The sequence below is a fragment of the Drosophila willistoni genome, assembly GCF_018902025.1.
Source record: "Drosophila willistoni isolate 14030-0811.24 chromosome XL unlocalized genomic scaffold, UCI_dwil_1.1 Seg142, whole genome shotgun sequence".
In the NCBI taxonomy this organism is placed as follows: Eukaryota; Metazoa; Arthropoda; class Insecta; order Diptera; family Drosophilidae; genus Drosophila; species Drosophila willistoni.
This window is the reverse complement of record NW_025814053.1, coordinates 3085480-3098650: the sequence shown is the minus strand read 5'-3', so window position 1 is coordinate 3098650 and position 13171 is coordinate 3085480. Positions and strand designations below refer to the sequence as shown.

General features: G+C 35.8%; 1 protein-coding gene across 1 annotated transcript in view; it reads left to right on the top strand.

Annotated features, from left to right (window-relative positions):
- The window catches only part of LOC6652805, a 44467-nt gene that overhangs the window by 24383 nt on the left and 6913 nt on the right, over positions 1-13171 (top strand). The window lies entirely within an intron of this gene.

Here is a 13171-nt window from a genome sequence, read left to right as displayed (position 1 = left end):
TTCCATTGTGTAGAAGCACAATGTGTGCCTGTATGTGTGTGTGTGTGTGTGTGTTATCATTGAATTGCTTAACATTTGAATCCTTCTCTAAATTCAAACAATCAGTCAAACCATTTAACACAATGATTTAATTTTGCCTTAGGTAAATTCGCATTTAGTATCGCGGATTTTTCAATTATCCGCCAAAGTGAAGTCAGTTTGTAGGAGAACAATAGAAATATATGCATAGCCAACTAACTTTCTATTTAAAAAAGTTCGAAGTTTATTGTTTTATTATCTGCATTGCTCCATTTTACGAACAACTATGTTCTTCTTTCATCAGACTCTAGGATTGTTATGTCAGAATTGTATTTTTCGTATAAAGACAACCTTCGAAAGTGAATACAATATACATCTGTATATGTAAATATATATAGATATTTAAAACTTTAAACTATACGTACTTTTCAAAATAATTAAAAATTTTGTTAGAAGAAATTCTCATCTTGTCGAGAGTATCTTATGCACATCTCTAAACGACTTTAGGTTAGAAAGCACTTAACATAACTCTATCGTTAGGTAGTTAAAATGAAACTTTTCACACTTCATCTAAAGGTCGAAGCATTTTTCGTGAGCTTATTTTTCTTCGTTCTAATTTTTATTTTGTCTGTTTGAAACAGACCAGAAAAATAACAGAAGAAAAAAAGGCGAAATGTGCATAAAAATTTCCCAATTTTCATCTTATAAATATAAACATTTCATTTTCCACTTTTGCCAGTTTCCTTCGTTTCGTCTTTATGGGAAAAATAATTAACATGTTAGTTTGAGTTTGAGTCATAAAATACTCACACACAGCCACTTCCGCCCTTATAAACCTATACATGTGTAGAAACACACTTTTATGTATGTAGGTATATAAGTATGTTTGTATATATATCTAGATACATATATAGGGACAAAGCGAGAGAGAGCGCTGAACAATTCCCGTTCCGTTGAACAATTTCTGATTCTTCCTTCTTTCTCTTTTACTTGCCTTATTTCTTTTTTTCTTTTCCTTGTGTAAGAAAATTTTCTGCATTTTAATGGCAAAAATGTGTAAGAAATCAAAACATGCCACAAGGAGAGAAATGAAAGAAAAAAATAAACTGGAAAGTAAAAATAATGCAAGCAACATTACGACAACTTTCAAATGCCCTACAAAAAGGTGGAACCCACTCAATGAATACAAAAGTAGGCAAACCGAAAGGGTAACAAACGAATTGACTGAGCTCCAGCTGTCAGTTGGTGCCAACGATTGTTGATATACCCTGCCCTAAGCAAGTGTATGCAAACAGTAAGAAAAGGCAAGAAAAAGGAAGCCGGAGCAAACGTCAGGCAACAAGAAACAAGTTGGCTAAAAAGCAAAAGCGGCAACAACATGAGAACTTCTCGGCAGCAGCAACAATAAGTGACGTATACAAATAGTCGTAAATATATGTAAACATACACATGCATACAAACAAACATACACACAAATATATATTTTTGTTTGTTTCTTTGTATACTATAGTTACATACATATATACTATACTTTCTATATGTTTAGAAAGAAACTTAAAAACAAGCTCACATCCTTCACATACATACATATATATAGATTCATATGTACGTGCACAGTGCATGCAAAATGTATGCAGATCTGGTCGGCCTCCCTATGGCATTTTTTGAAGAGGCAGACAAAGTTAGTTAGTTTTGTTAAAATCAGATTTTATTTATTTTTTTTGGACTCTCCAAATCTGAAATATAATTTTAGTTTGAAAACATTTCCCAAATGCCATAAATATGGAAATGAAATGAATTCAAGTTTCACATACATACAAATATACATACATATAGAATGCATATCCAGGTGTATATAAAAGATAAACTTTCTGAAGCCAATTAAAATGACTTTGGCATTTTACAAGAAGAAAAAATACAACTCTGTGGTACTTTTATAAAAGAGTTCATATAAAGATGGTTTTATAAATATTTTAACAATTTAAAACTGAGAAAACTTTTGCTTAAAATTTGTTAACCAACTAAATTATTGAAGAAAACTGTCCAATTTCATGATGGTAGAGCTTTGCCAAGATAATAATTTTTAATAATCTTTTAGTCATGTCTACTTTTTCTTTTGTCTTCACTCTATTTAATGAGCTGAACTAGCCAGACAATGTCGGAAATGTCAACGACATTGCATCTATTGCATTTCTCACTTTTATTCGGTGTCTGCTCTTCTTTCTCGGTTCCTTTTTTTTCTCGCTCTCAATCGTTGTCTCTCTTGACGGCACTTTGTATGCAAATTGCACTCGATTTGCATACTTTTCGTATGCAGTGTACACTTATACATGTGTGTGTGTGACGTCAATGTCTCTATATGAAAAGCTCCCATGAGCAGTAACTAAAGCAACAGAAACAGAAACAGACCCATGCCCTATCAGAATGCAGCTTTACTCTGACCTAACTCCTCTCAGCTCCCTTTTTACTTCTCCCACCAACATTATCTCGATTCACTCCTTTGGCCCCTGCTTTGGGTTTACCTCATTTTGATGACAAATCGAATTCAAAATGAAAATGAAGTAAGTAAGTCGTCTCGCCGACTTAGGTATACCATACACCAGTAAAGCAAATATTTCAACTTTATTAAACAAATGCATTTTCACATGCTTCTTACAAGTATATCTTAGTATCTCGCTCACTCAATCATACGAGCACCCTAGCGCCCCCACCAGCCAACGGCCAACTCCGGCCTTAAAGAAAAACGTTTATATGCATAACTCGACTGTTTTTTGTCCGATTTTGATCAAATTTTTATTTTTTATTTTGCTAGATATTAGTATTAAATTTAAGTATGCCAAGTTTGATTGCATAAGGTAAAAAAATACGGGAGATAATCAAGTTTTTCAAATTACGGGGGCGGAAAAGGGCGTTTTAATACATACAAAATGTGTGCATTTACTAAGCGAATATACATACCAAATATGGTGTCTCTAGCTGGAATAGTTTTTGAGATAAACGCTTTTTTTAAATTGCGGAGGCGGAAAGGGGCGTGGCAAAAATTTGAAATAAACTTGATCACTCTACATACTACACGAGTCTACATACCAAATTTGGTGGCTCTAGCTCTTACAGTCTCCGAGATCTAGGTGTTCATACGGACGGACAGACGGACATGGCTAGATCAACTCGTTTGTTGATCCTGATCAAGAATATATATACTTTGTGGGGTCAAAGATGCTTCTTTCTGCCTGTTACATACATTTTGGCGACTTTAATATACCATTTCACCCTATGGGTGTATGGTATAACAAGTCTTAGTGCTCATTCAGTGCAAGACCAAACAAAGGATTGCCATTCACTTCATTGCCTTATTGATATTTATGCATAATATAACAACAACAAATAACAGAACAAGAAAAGTCATCAAGCATAAAAATTAACAATATTTCTCTTTCTGTTTTATTTATTCAGAGAACAAAACACAAAAACAAAAAACGGCACAGAGAATAACGTAATTCTGTTGTCTTGTTGCCTCTGGCTGCCCCAATTCGTCGAACTGGTTAATTTAACTTTGTACATGACATTTGACCTAATTGCATTTTACGACATTTCAACACCAATGTTCGACAAATTAATCAAAATACAATACCCGGCAAATTAACCCCACTTCAAAAGTGACAGAAATAATTAAAAATCAATATGTCCATCAGAATTTGAACCATATTAAGTTAACAATATTTATAACTTTAGGCATAGTCAATCATGGAATTCAACGTGATTTTTTTTGCGGTAAAAAAGTAGCGAGTTAAATTTATTGGACAACCTTGACTATTCTACATGCACTAATTAGTAGTTAGTAGATGGGTCAAGCCAGAGCTCAAGTCAACCAGAATACACATTTATCCTTGTATCTGTTAATTTCCGCATTACGGCTAGCGTGTGGCTCAAAAAACCCTTTTAATTTTCATTAGAGCCAAAAAGTCAGAGGGCTGAAATAAGTGAGTGTGAGAGAAATGCACTGCCCACTGAAATAAATTTGCAATTAAATCAGTTAGACACTAAAATAATTCACTAGCTGAGGCTAAGGCAAAAAATAGAGCAAAGGAAAATTAGACAAGTCGTCAGTATGCGATTTAGTTTAGATTAGTTTGGCCTCTGGTATTAGCATATTATTTAAGGCATTAAGCACCAAATGGCAATTAGCTATTATCGATAACATATCGATACTTTCACATGTAGAAAACCTTAAACTTGGCTGCTTAAAATTGATTTAAAATTTAAACTTTATTGACTCTACCTGATAACCATAAAACGTTTGCCACGAATGAAACTTGGAGTACTTGCACAAGACTGGCCAATTTGTCAGGATAAAGCAGTGACGTCATAGCCATATTGTTCTCTTTCTTATCAATTTGTCAACGCCTTCGTTCTGTTGAGTTGTGGGAGGCAACTGAAGCAGACTAACTAAGAGCTTAGCTTTACATTGATAGTGAACGAGAAAGAGAGAAATGAAATTACTAAGCAGCTCAGACTTCGTCTTGAAAGTGTGTGTTTGTGTGTGTGTGTGTTTGTGTTCTTTTTCTTCTATTCTATCTATTTTTCAAACATTTTGTTGTTGTCGTTGTTGGTCTCAACATCAAAGTAGTCGCCGTCGTGGTCGTCTAGACGCGACAAATGGCTCTACTTCTTCTCTGCCCGCTCACTTTGAATGTCGCTAGATGGTATTTTTTTCCTTTTTACACTGTGCGAAAAATTGTATATGTGTGTATAAATAAACACATTCCCTTAACGGCAGTAAAAAAAATTGCTTAGAAAAGAGAAATGGCAATTTACTTTTCCTGGGTGTTTTTCTCATCTTTTTTCACTAAGCGACAAGAAAAACATGAATAAACTAAAGAAGAACAATAAAAACCAGAACTAAAATTTTATGCCATAAAAATTGTTGTCTCGAGATTTGAGGAGAAAAACCAAAATAAACAGAAAAAAAGGGTTCAAAATGCTTTTCCGGTTTAACCCACAGGTCTTTAGCATGGCCAATAGAAAAGAAGCCGAATGGCTGCCAGAGACTTAGTTCTGATGGAATAGGAGGGAGGGGACAGGTATCAGAAATTATTACTGATTGAGAGCCATCAGGCAAATATCAAGGACATATTGAAGACAGGACAGAAGCTCAAACAATCTGCACAAGCACTTTACGTTTTAGGTATTAATAATATGGGATCTTCTGTCAAAAGTAATTTTTCAAGCTCAGCACCAGCTCTGTACCACAGCTGCTGTGCTGGCAAAAGCTGGCTCTACAAACAACAGGGAAAACAATAAAAAATATGTATTGTTTAATAGCTTAAATAACTCATCAACAGGACACAAGCGATAGACGAAAGTTGAGAGGTAAAAAGTAAAATAAAAAATCCAAAAGTACCTCGATGAAATGAATTAGCGGAGAAGGACATTCTATCACTTGCATTCTATGTATATAATATATACATACATACATATGTAGATATATCTAAATTTTCGTAAATGCCTAGCTAAAAATTCTCTACATCACATACACTCTCTCTCTCTCTCGCTCTCGCTCTCGCTCGCAGCCTCTGACTTTTTGCTACGTTGCTCATACGCCGTATTGGCCTCAGAGCAGCAGAAATAGCACCAAAGGCAATAACAACAATCCTCACTGGCAAAGTGAGGTCAAAGCCCACATCCGGTTTGGCTAGACCAAAAACCGACCACACAAAATTGGGCTAAACAAAACGAAAACGAAACAGCCAAAAGGAAGAACACAAAGAGAACAAAAAAAGCTACCTTAAATCGCAATAAGTTCAAAACAAAACAACAACAAAAAAACAGAATTGCTTGAAAAATTAATTTCATTTCCATTTGTTAAGAGCTTTTGAAAGAAGTTTTCTAGGCTCCTGCAATTCCACTCAAATGGGTTCAAAGCCCTGGGTTTCAGTTAGAAGACGAAGGTTGAAAGTTTCTTGTGTTATGAATATTTAAATGTCTACAATAAGTCTAGATCCATATGCTAATGCATATTGATCTACTGCCTTTATTGATACATTAAATGATGTTTTACATGAAATTTGGCAAGGAAATTCGCAATGTTTAACAATTCATTAGGAATAAATGTTGAACGAAAATCGTTGCCTACTTATCAGCTGATTGAACGTAAATCTTGAACTAATGATGAATTGCAGTTAACATTTGCATTGGCCTCCTTCCGTGTGTGTGTGTGTGTGTGAGTGTGAGTGTGTTTGTATTGTAACATTCACATACATTGATTCTCTTGCCCAACCATCCCCTCGATATGGCTAGTCATTACAAACACATGTGTATATCCATGTGTATATGTGTGTTTGTATGCTTCGCGTTTTGTATCTCATGCATATTGAACGAGATTGCTTGTAAACAAAGCCTAAGCATTGTAACCACAACTTAACCACAGCCCCTCCCCCCATCCACATTGTCAGCTCCCGCCTCCATATTGCCCCTCAACGACCCACCCACCCCCTTTTGTTTGCTGTGTCTCAATCTGCTTGCTATTAATACAACGACTTGACTTGGCAGGCAACCTGTTAGTTGCACATGCCGCCATTTCGCATTAGGCATTAGACATTAGACATTGGCCGACCATTCCATACACTTGAGGGCCCCGACAGCCAACCGATGCGGGGGCTAGAGCCAACATTTATACTGTCAACATTCTTGCATTGCGTTGTTGTTGGTCTTGCTGTTGGTGTTGGTGTTAGTGGTAATGGTCATCGTGGACGATTCTCCACTTTGTCGTTGCTAACAGCAATTTGTGGTTTCTTTGAATTTTCTTTTGACTTGATGATGCAATGGAATTTATATCTACCCGCACATACATACAACCATGCAAACATTCATATATACACACATACATGTACATATGCACATACTGTTGTGGCTCCTCCATTTGCCATCAAGATAGATTTACGACGGGGTCAGAAAACAACAAAAATTGTTCAAATTTTCCAGTTTACTATGTGACAGTCCAGTGAAAGCATCTGTCTTTTACACTGAAAGAAAATTTATCAAGTAATTGAGACGAATATTGCCAAAAGAAACAAAAGACCCTTTCCCTAAGCTCCTTTAAAGCATTTAGCAAGGCGCCAGTGGTGGGTCTTCAAGGGAACTGATAAATCAAAAAGATCTCAAATTAATTTCTTATTCCCAGCTCTCAAGGTTGAATTCAGAATTTCAGCTTAAATATTTCAATTATATTTTAAAATCGTCAATAAAACAATAGTTTCAGTCTAACTAATTTTAATTACTGTTTATGGATTTCTTAAAATTGGACAAGAAATTAAATTGAATATCTGTCAGAGGGTATCTTTTGTGTCGGCATCACCAATTGAATTATGGAATTTTTATTCTTTCATTCATCTAGTTAATTTTGACTCCATATCATATATATGAATCTAGGCAACTTTATTTTATAGTCCAACCACTTTACACTTTGTTTTTTTTGCATTTGTTGAATTTCCTTTTTGTTTTTCTTGCAGAAATTTCCATTTGACATACTCGAATTTGCATATTTGGTTCTTTTTTTTTAGTTTTAGTTTTGTAGGTTTTCTTTATGTTTCTATGATTTTTAGTTGGATTTTTTCTTTCATGTCAGCTTTTTCTCATTTATTTGCAGCTGTCATTCGTAACAGAGTGTCAAAGGCGAGAAGGTGGGGGGAGGGAAGTGATGGGCAGAAGGCATCGGCCCGGGGTGAGACAATAGTAATTTTATTTGCTTTAGCCTTTACGGCTGTTGGTCCTATTGTTTCACTCTACCGCCAATTTCAACTCCAACTCCAACTCCAGCTCTCTCTCTTTCTTTCTCTCTCTGTCTATTTCTCTTTCGGACACATTTTGTTTTTGACAAAGTTTTGGCGCCAGAGTTTAGGCAGCTTTTTGGTTGTTGTTTTACTTTTTCTGGTCATAGACAAGTTTCAAGCGCTCATTTGTTAAGTTTGTTAGCAGCCCAAGTACTCCAGCTAGAGATGGGGCAGAGACTACATAGAGACAGAGTGGAGGGTAGATGGATAACGAGAGGTAGGAATGTGCAGTAGTTATATACTACATACGTACATCCTAAATATATACACATATATGGAAGATAAGGCAAAGGCCTTCTTCTTCCAGTTCATATTTTGCTACTGCCACACAATCTGCCATATGTTAATGCATATGCACATAAATTTCATGACAAAAGTGGAAGTTGAAGTGGAAGCACCAGAAACAAAACGACAAAACGGCAAAAAAAGCAGCTAAAAAGGATTGTCATATATCCTTGGAAGCCTCAAAGTTATGAATTATGGCATTTAATTTAACAAAAGAGAGAAGGGCCAACCAAAAAAATCGTTGATTTTTAGCAAAAAAAAAAAAAAAAAAAAAAAAAAAAAACTTATGAGCTAGAAGGAGAGTTTTTTCTTTCAAGACAGGAGAAAAGTGTTTTTGCCATCCTGCGAAATACTATGGAATAGTGTCACACATTGAATTTAAAATGCTTGGCTATTTGGTTCCTTTCCCCATTCACCATTCTACGATAATTCCTAAAGGTTTCCTGATAATCTTAAATATTCAATAATAACATACATTAAAAAAGATTTATCGGTAATTTTAATGGCCAACAATTATCTTACATCTGATTGTGAATATAACATAATTATGACCCTCTAGTCCTTGTGATCGTCGGTCGTCATATAATTTAACAAATAATGAAAACTAATGGATGTTTTTTAAAATTTGGGAAATTTATTTACGTTAATTTTCCATATTATTTTAAAAATGATTAACAATTGTATACGATATCGATATGTGCATTCTAGATAGTTAGTTGAATAAAACAAACTATTCGAGTATTCGCCTTTGTTTTGGACTTTCTAGGACATTGACATTTTTTCAAATTTTTGGTTTCGCTTGGTTATGTTTAGTTTTGACATATAGTTGATCGATTGATTGATTGATTGATTGATCCACACTACACCGCAGATGCCTAATGTGTCGGCAGTAGTTAAACGGCAGCTTCAGCCCTCAGCCACAGCCAATCCTCCCACCCATCACCGTTTATGATGCATTTCACTCGCTTCCAATTGGCTGTTGCCTGTTGCCATTTTGTGCCAGAAAACTGCTACACAGAAAATTGCGCGCATTTGGTAATTTTGTGCCAACATTTTGGCCAATTTTGGTAATACAATTTAATTTATTTCTCCATTTTTCTCTCGTTGTTGTTGTCGTCGTTGTTGGACGGACGTGCACTTAATGCGACGCACATATACATCATATAAATGTGTGTGTGTGTGTGTGTGCGAGCTCGGACGGAGGCACTCACGTAATGACATGTGCTTAATATGCATAATAATAAAAACTCTGGTTGAAACACATGGAGAAACGGAAGGAAGCTAGGAGGCACCGAAAGTAACTTATGGACAGAGGGAGAGGAAAGAGGAAATATACAGAAGATGAGGGACTGAAGTTGATCGCTCTTTATAGGTCCATGGCACGTACTTACATACATACATACATTTATACACTAACACATACACATAGACATGCACATGTATGTATGTACTGACTTGTATATACATAGGTTGTTCTCTATAGGTTGCATATGTCAAAAAGTTCATCAATCATATCATATACCAAAATGGACAATATAATTTACACACCATATTCCAACACACAATTTCTACAATGGGCCTGACAGGCATAGAAAGCTAACAAAAAATGATTATTCCATCAAGAATTTCTTAAACTATATATTATATTTTAATGAGTCTAAAACCCAACAACTTTAGACCTTAATTTAATGCCTTCTTTAGACGTGTTTAAGCTTCTTCACTAAATTGCCTTGTATCCCATAGTACAAAGGTCTGGCGGACGTTTTCTACTTCCCTTCCGCCCACTCGATGGACTGTGGGCATTCATCATACAAAAGTCGAACGAATATGCTTTATTTATGCTTTCGAAATGACCGGTCATCAATGGTCAGTTGTTTGGTATCCACTCCACTTATTAATGGGTCAGGCGTGTGGCCAATTTTATGATTGTCCACTCTCTCGCATTTGCTCTTCTGGTCTGGCCAATTGTAGGGAGGATAGGATACTACCCAAACTTCCACGCAACAAAAAAAATAAACACACACATTCACACACACACGCACACGCACACAGAAATGTTTCATGTGAATTTCATCGCCTATTTTCATCTATTATTGACATGTTCACTTTACTTTTATGCCTGGTCATTGTGTGTCCATTCAGGCAAAAAGTTCATTAATGCTAAACATTTTTCTTCTTCTTTTTTTTTGTATTGCCACTTTTACCCATTTATTTTTCACTCTCTTTCCCTTCCTCTCTCTCGTTTTTTTTTTTTTTTTTGTATTTGTATTTGTTTTTACGAATATGTCAAATGTGCGGCCATTACATAAACAATTTACATTTGGTCGGAACGATTGAAATCGACGGAAACATGTGTCCAGATATCGTACAATATTTTAAGTAGGTATACAATGTGTGTGTGTGTGTGTTTATATATTTCTATATCATTATATTATAATACTCATAAAGATCTTGATAAGAAACAAGACGAAATGTACGCCAAAACTTAAATGTAATCACACAAACCGAAACGTATCCTTATCCCCGATTTAAAACCTAATTGAATAATCACTTGTCGAAACAATATGTACAATTTAAGTTCAATTAGATAGTTCTTAACGTCCAACACTTTTGGGTAACTTTAGATAATTGACAAAGTATTAGCACTTAATATGTAGAGGAAACTGTTTGGGATGACCCTACGAAAAATTAATTTTGAATTAACCACCTTCGCCTGCTGCATCCGGTCGTCTGTAGGGTCGTCGATGGATCGACTGTGCGGTTATCTGTTGGTCTGTCTGTCTGTCTGTCTATCTATCTGTCTATCTATCTGTCCAGCTGTCTATAGTGGTTTTGCTTGCTACATCCTGGACCCAGATGGTGTTACCTAAAATAGTTAGCCCAAGAGCTTCAAGAGCAGCAGCAGCAGGAGCAATCAAGTTTTCCCCTAACTGAAACTCAAACTGTGAACACAATTCCAATCAAGTCGAACCACGTAGTTGTGGGTGAAGTGTCTAGACTATTGGCGTTCAAATTAAATTCAAACTTTGCCAGCCAAGAAAATGAATTTTTAGCTAAACGTGGCAAAGGATGAAGGACCACTCCAATCACTCTTTCTCTCGGTATCGTTTAACTTGAAACGAAAAGCAATTTTTTTTTGCTTTCTTTTTGGTAAGCTGCAAACTACTCAATCTCCTCTCAACCACATTTTTTGTCTCTATCTCGGTTGGGGTTTCTTTTTTCTTAGTGAAAGTTTTAACGTCTAATACAAGGATTAGTTCGGTTAGATTAGAAACAATATTAAAATGTATTACTTGAAATAAAAAAAGAAGAGACAATGGGATATAAAATCAGTCACTGCTGTTGCTCAATTGAATCGAAACAACAAATTGATAATGGAATATTTGATTATTTGAAAAAGTGGTTAAAATTTTGATTGCATTTCCCTCATGATTGCCAAAGAGAGAGAGAGAGAGAGAGAGAGAGAGAGAGAGAGAGAGAGAGAGAGAAAGAGAGAGAGGCATGACAGCCGACAGAAATACAGATGCATAATCGACTAAAAGAAGTCTGGCAACTTCAAAGCAAACAAAATTCATCTGAACGAAAAAGTGAGTCTTCTATTTTACTGTTGCTGTTGCAATTTTCCTTGGCATTTGCAATGTACCAAGAAAACTGCAAAAAAAAGTCGAGACGAGTCGAGTGGAGTCGAGTCGAGTCAAATCTTTGGCATCCTTTCAATTTCCGTTTCAAGTAGGTATTTTTGCCTACCTCTGACTTTGGCATGTTTTAAGCTCATTGGTAAAATCCATGTTAGTTGCAAACGCTTCACTCAAAATCAGAAACAGATATCTTCCGGCAAGACAGGTAATTGCTATCAACGAAATATTCAATCACGTTAAATAAGTGCAAATTGGGTAAAGAGAATACAGAGCCAAATATTGAGGATAGAATTCCAAGACATGACTTGGTGTGCTCACTAACGAGCACTTACCACCGACAGTCAGAGATTATGTTCCCATAGACCACTTAAAATTATAAGAAGCTAGTTTCATTTTCCGTTTATTACCCAATCTATACCTAATTGGTCTAAATAAAACGCTAGGTCAGCATTGAAAGCAATAGATCAACATCTTTAACATTGATCGACGAGACGATCGATTGACAATTAGTGCATAGTTTTAATTTAAAATGTTTTCCAAGACAATTGTATTTAATCACATGAGTAAAATGTGTGCTTGGAGAACAGTCAAAAGTTCATATAGGCAAGAGTAATTTTCTAGAAACAGAGTCATTTTCATAAGATCCTTCCTGCTTCAGATTTCGCGTAGAACTGCCAGATCTGTCGATTCCATTTCATATCGCTTATGCCATCATTAGGCGTGACTAACCGAGCAGGCAAACGGCTTTTCTTTGATACTCAAAAACTTAAATGGTACATAAAAACAATTTGCAAATAGGCTTTCAATTTGTTCTAACAAATGTAAAAACAAAAGTAACAAAAAAGAAATGCGCTTCATTTAGCAACAAATTGTTGTGACGACGACGACGACGTTGGCGGCAACGAGTGGAAATTGTTGTCCATTTTTTGACGGTTCAACAACTTTTGTCGCACAAAAAGATAGGGAACAAGTCAGACGGAGAGAGCGGGAGATAGAAAGAGACTGAAACACGAAACACACTTAAAAAGCAATTGCCAATTGGAATACGACGAGAAAAAAGCTCAAAACAAAAAGCGCATAAAAATCGAACCCAAAAAAAACAAAAAAAAAAACGAATAAAATGGAAATGGGTAGAAGCAGCAGCAGCGACAGCAGCAGCAGCAACCAAACCAAAGCAATTAAATTTGTTCAAATCGATTTAAGCTGACAATAGACACAACCGGGCTAGCTAAATGGTCAGAGGCCAAAAGGGGGTAGCGGGAGGCGTGGCACTTCTCTCTCTATATAGCAATTACAACCGCAAATGGCAATAAAATGACAGCAACAGCAGCAGCAAAAACAAACGAATCGTTACATTAAACCAGGATGCCAATGTCGATATACCCTGTATCGAAATCTACC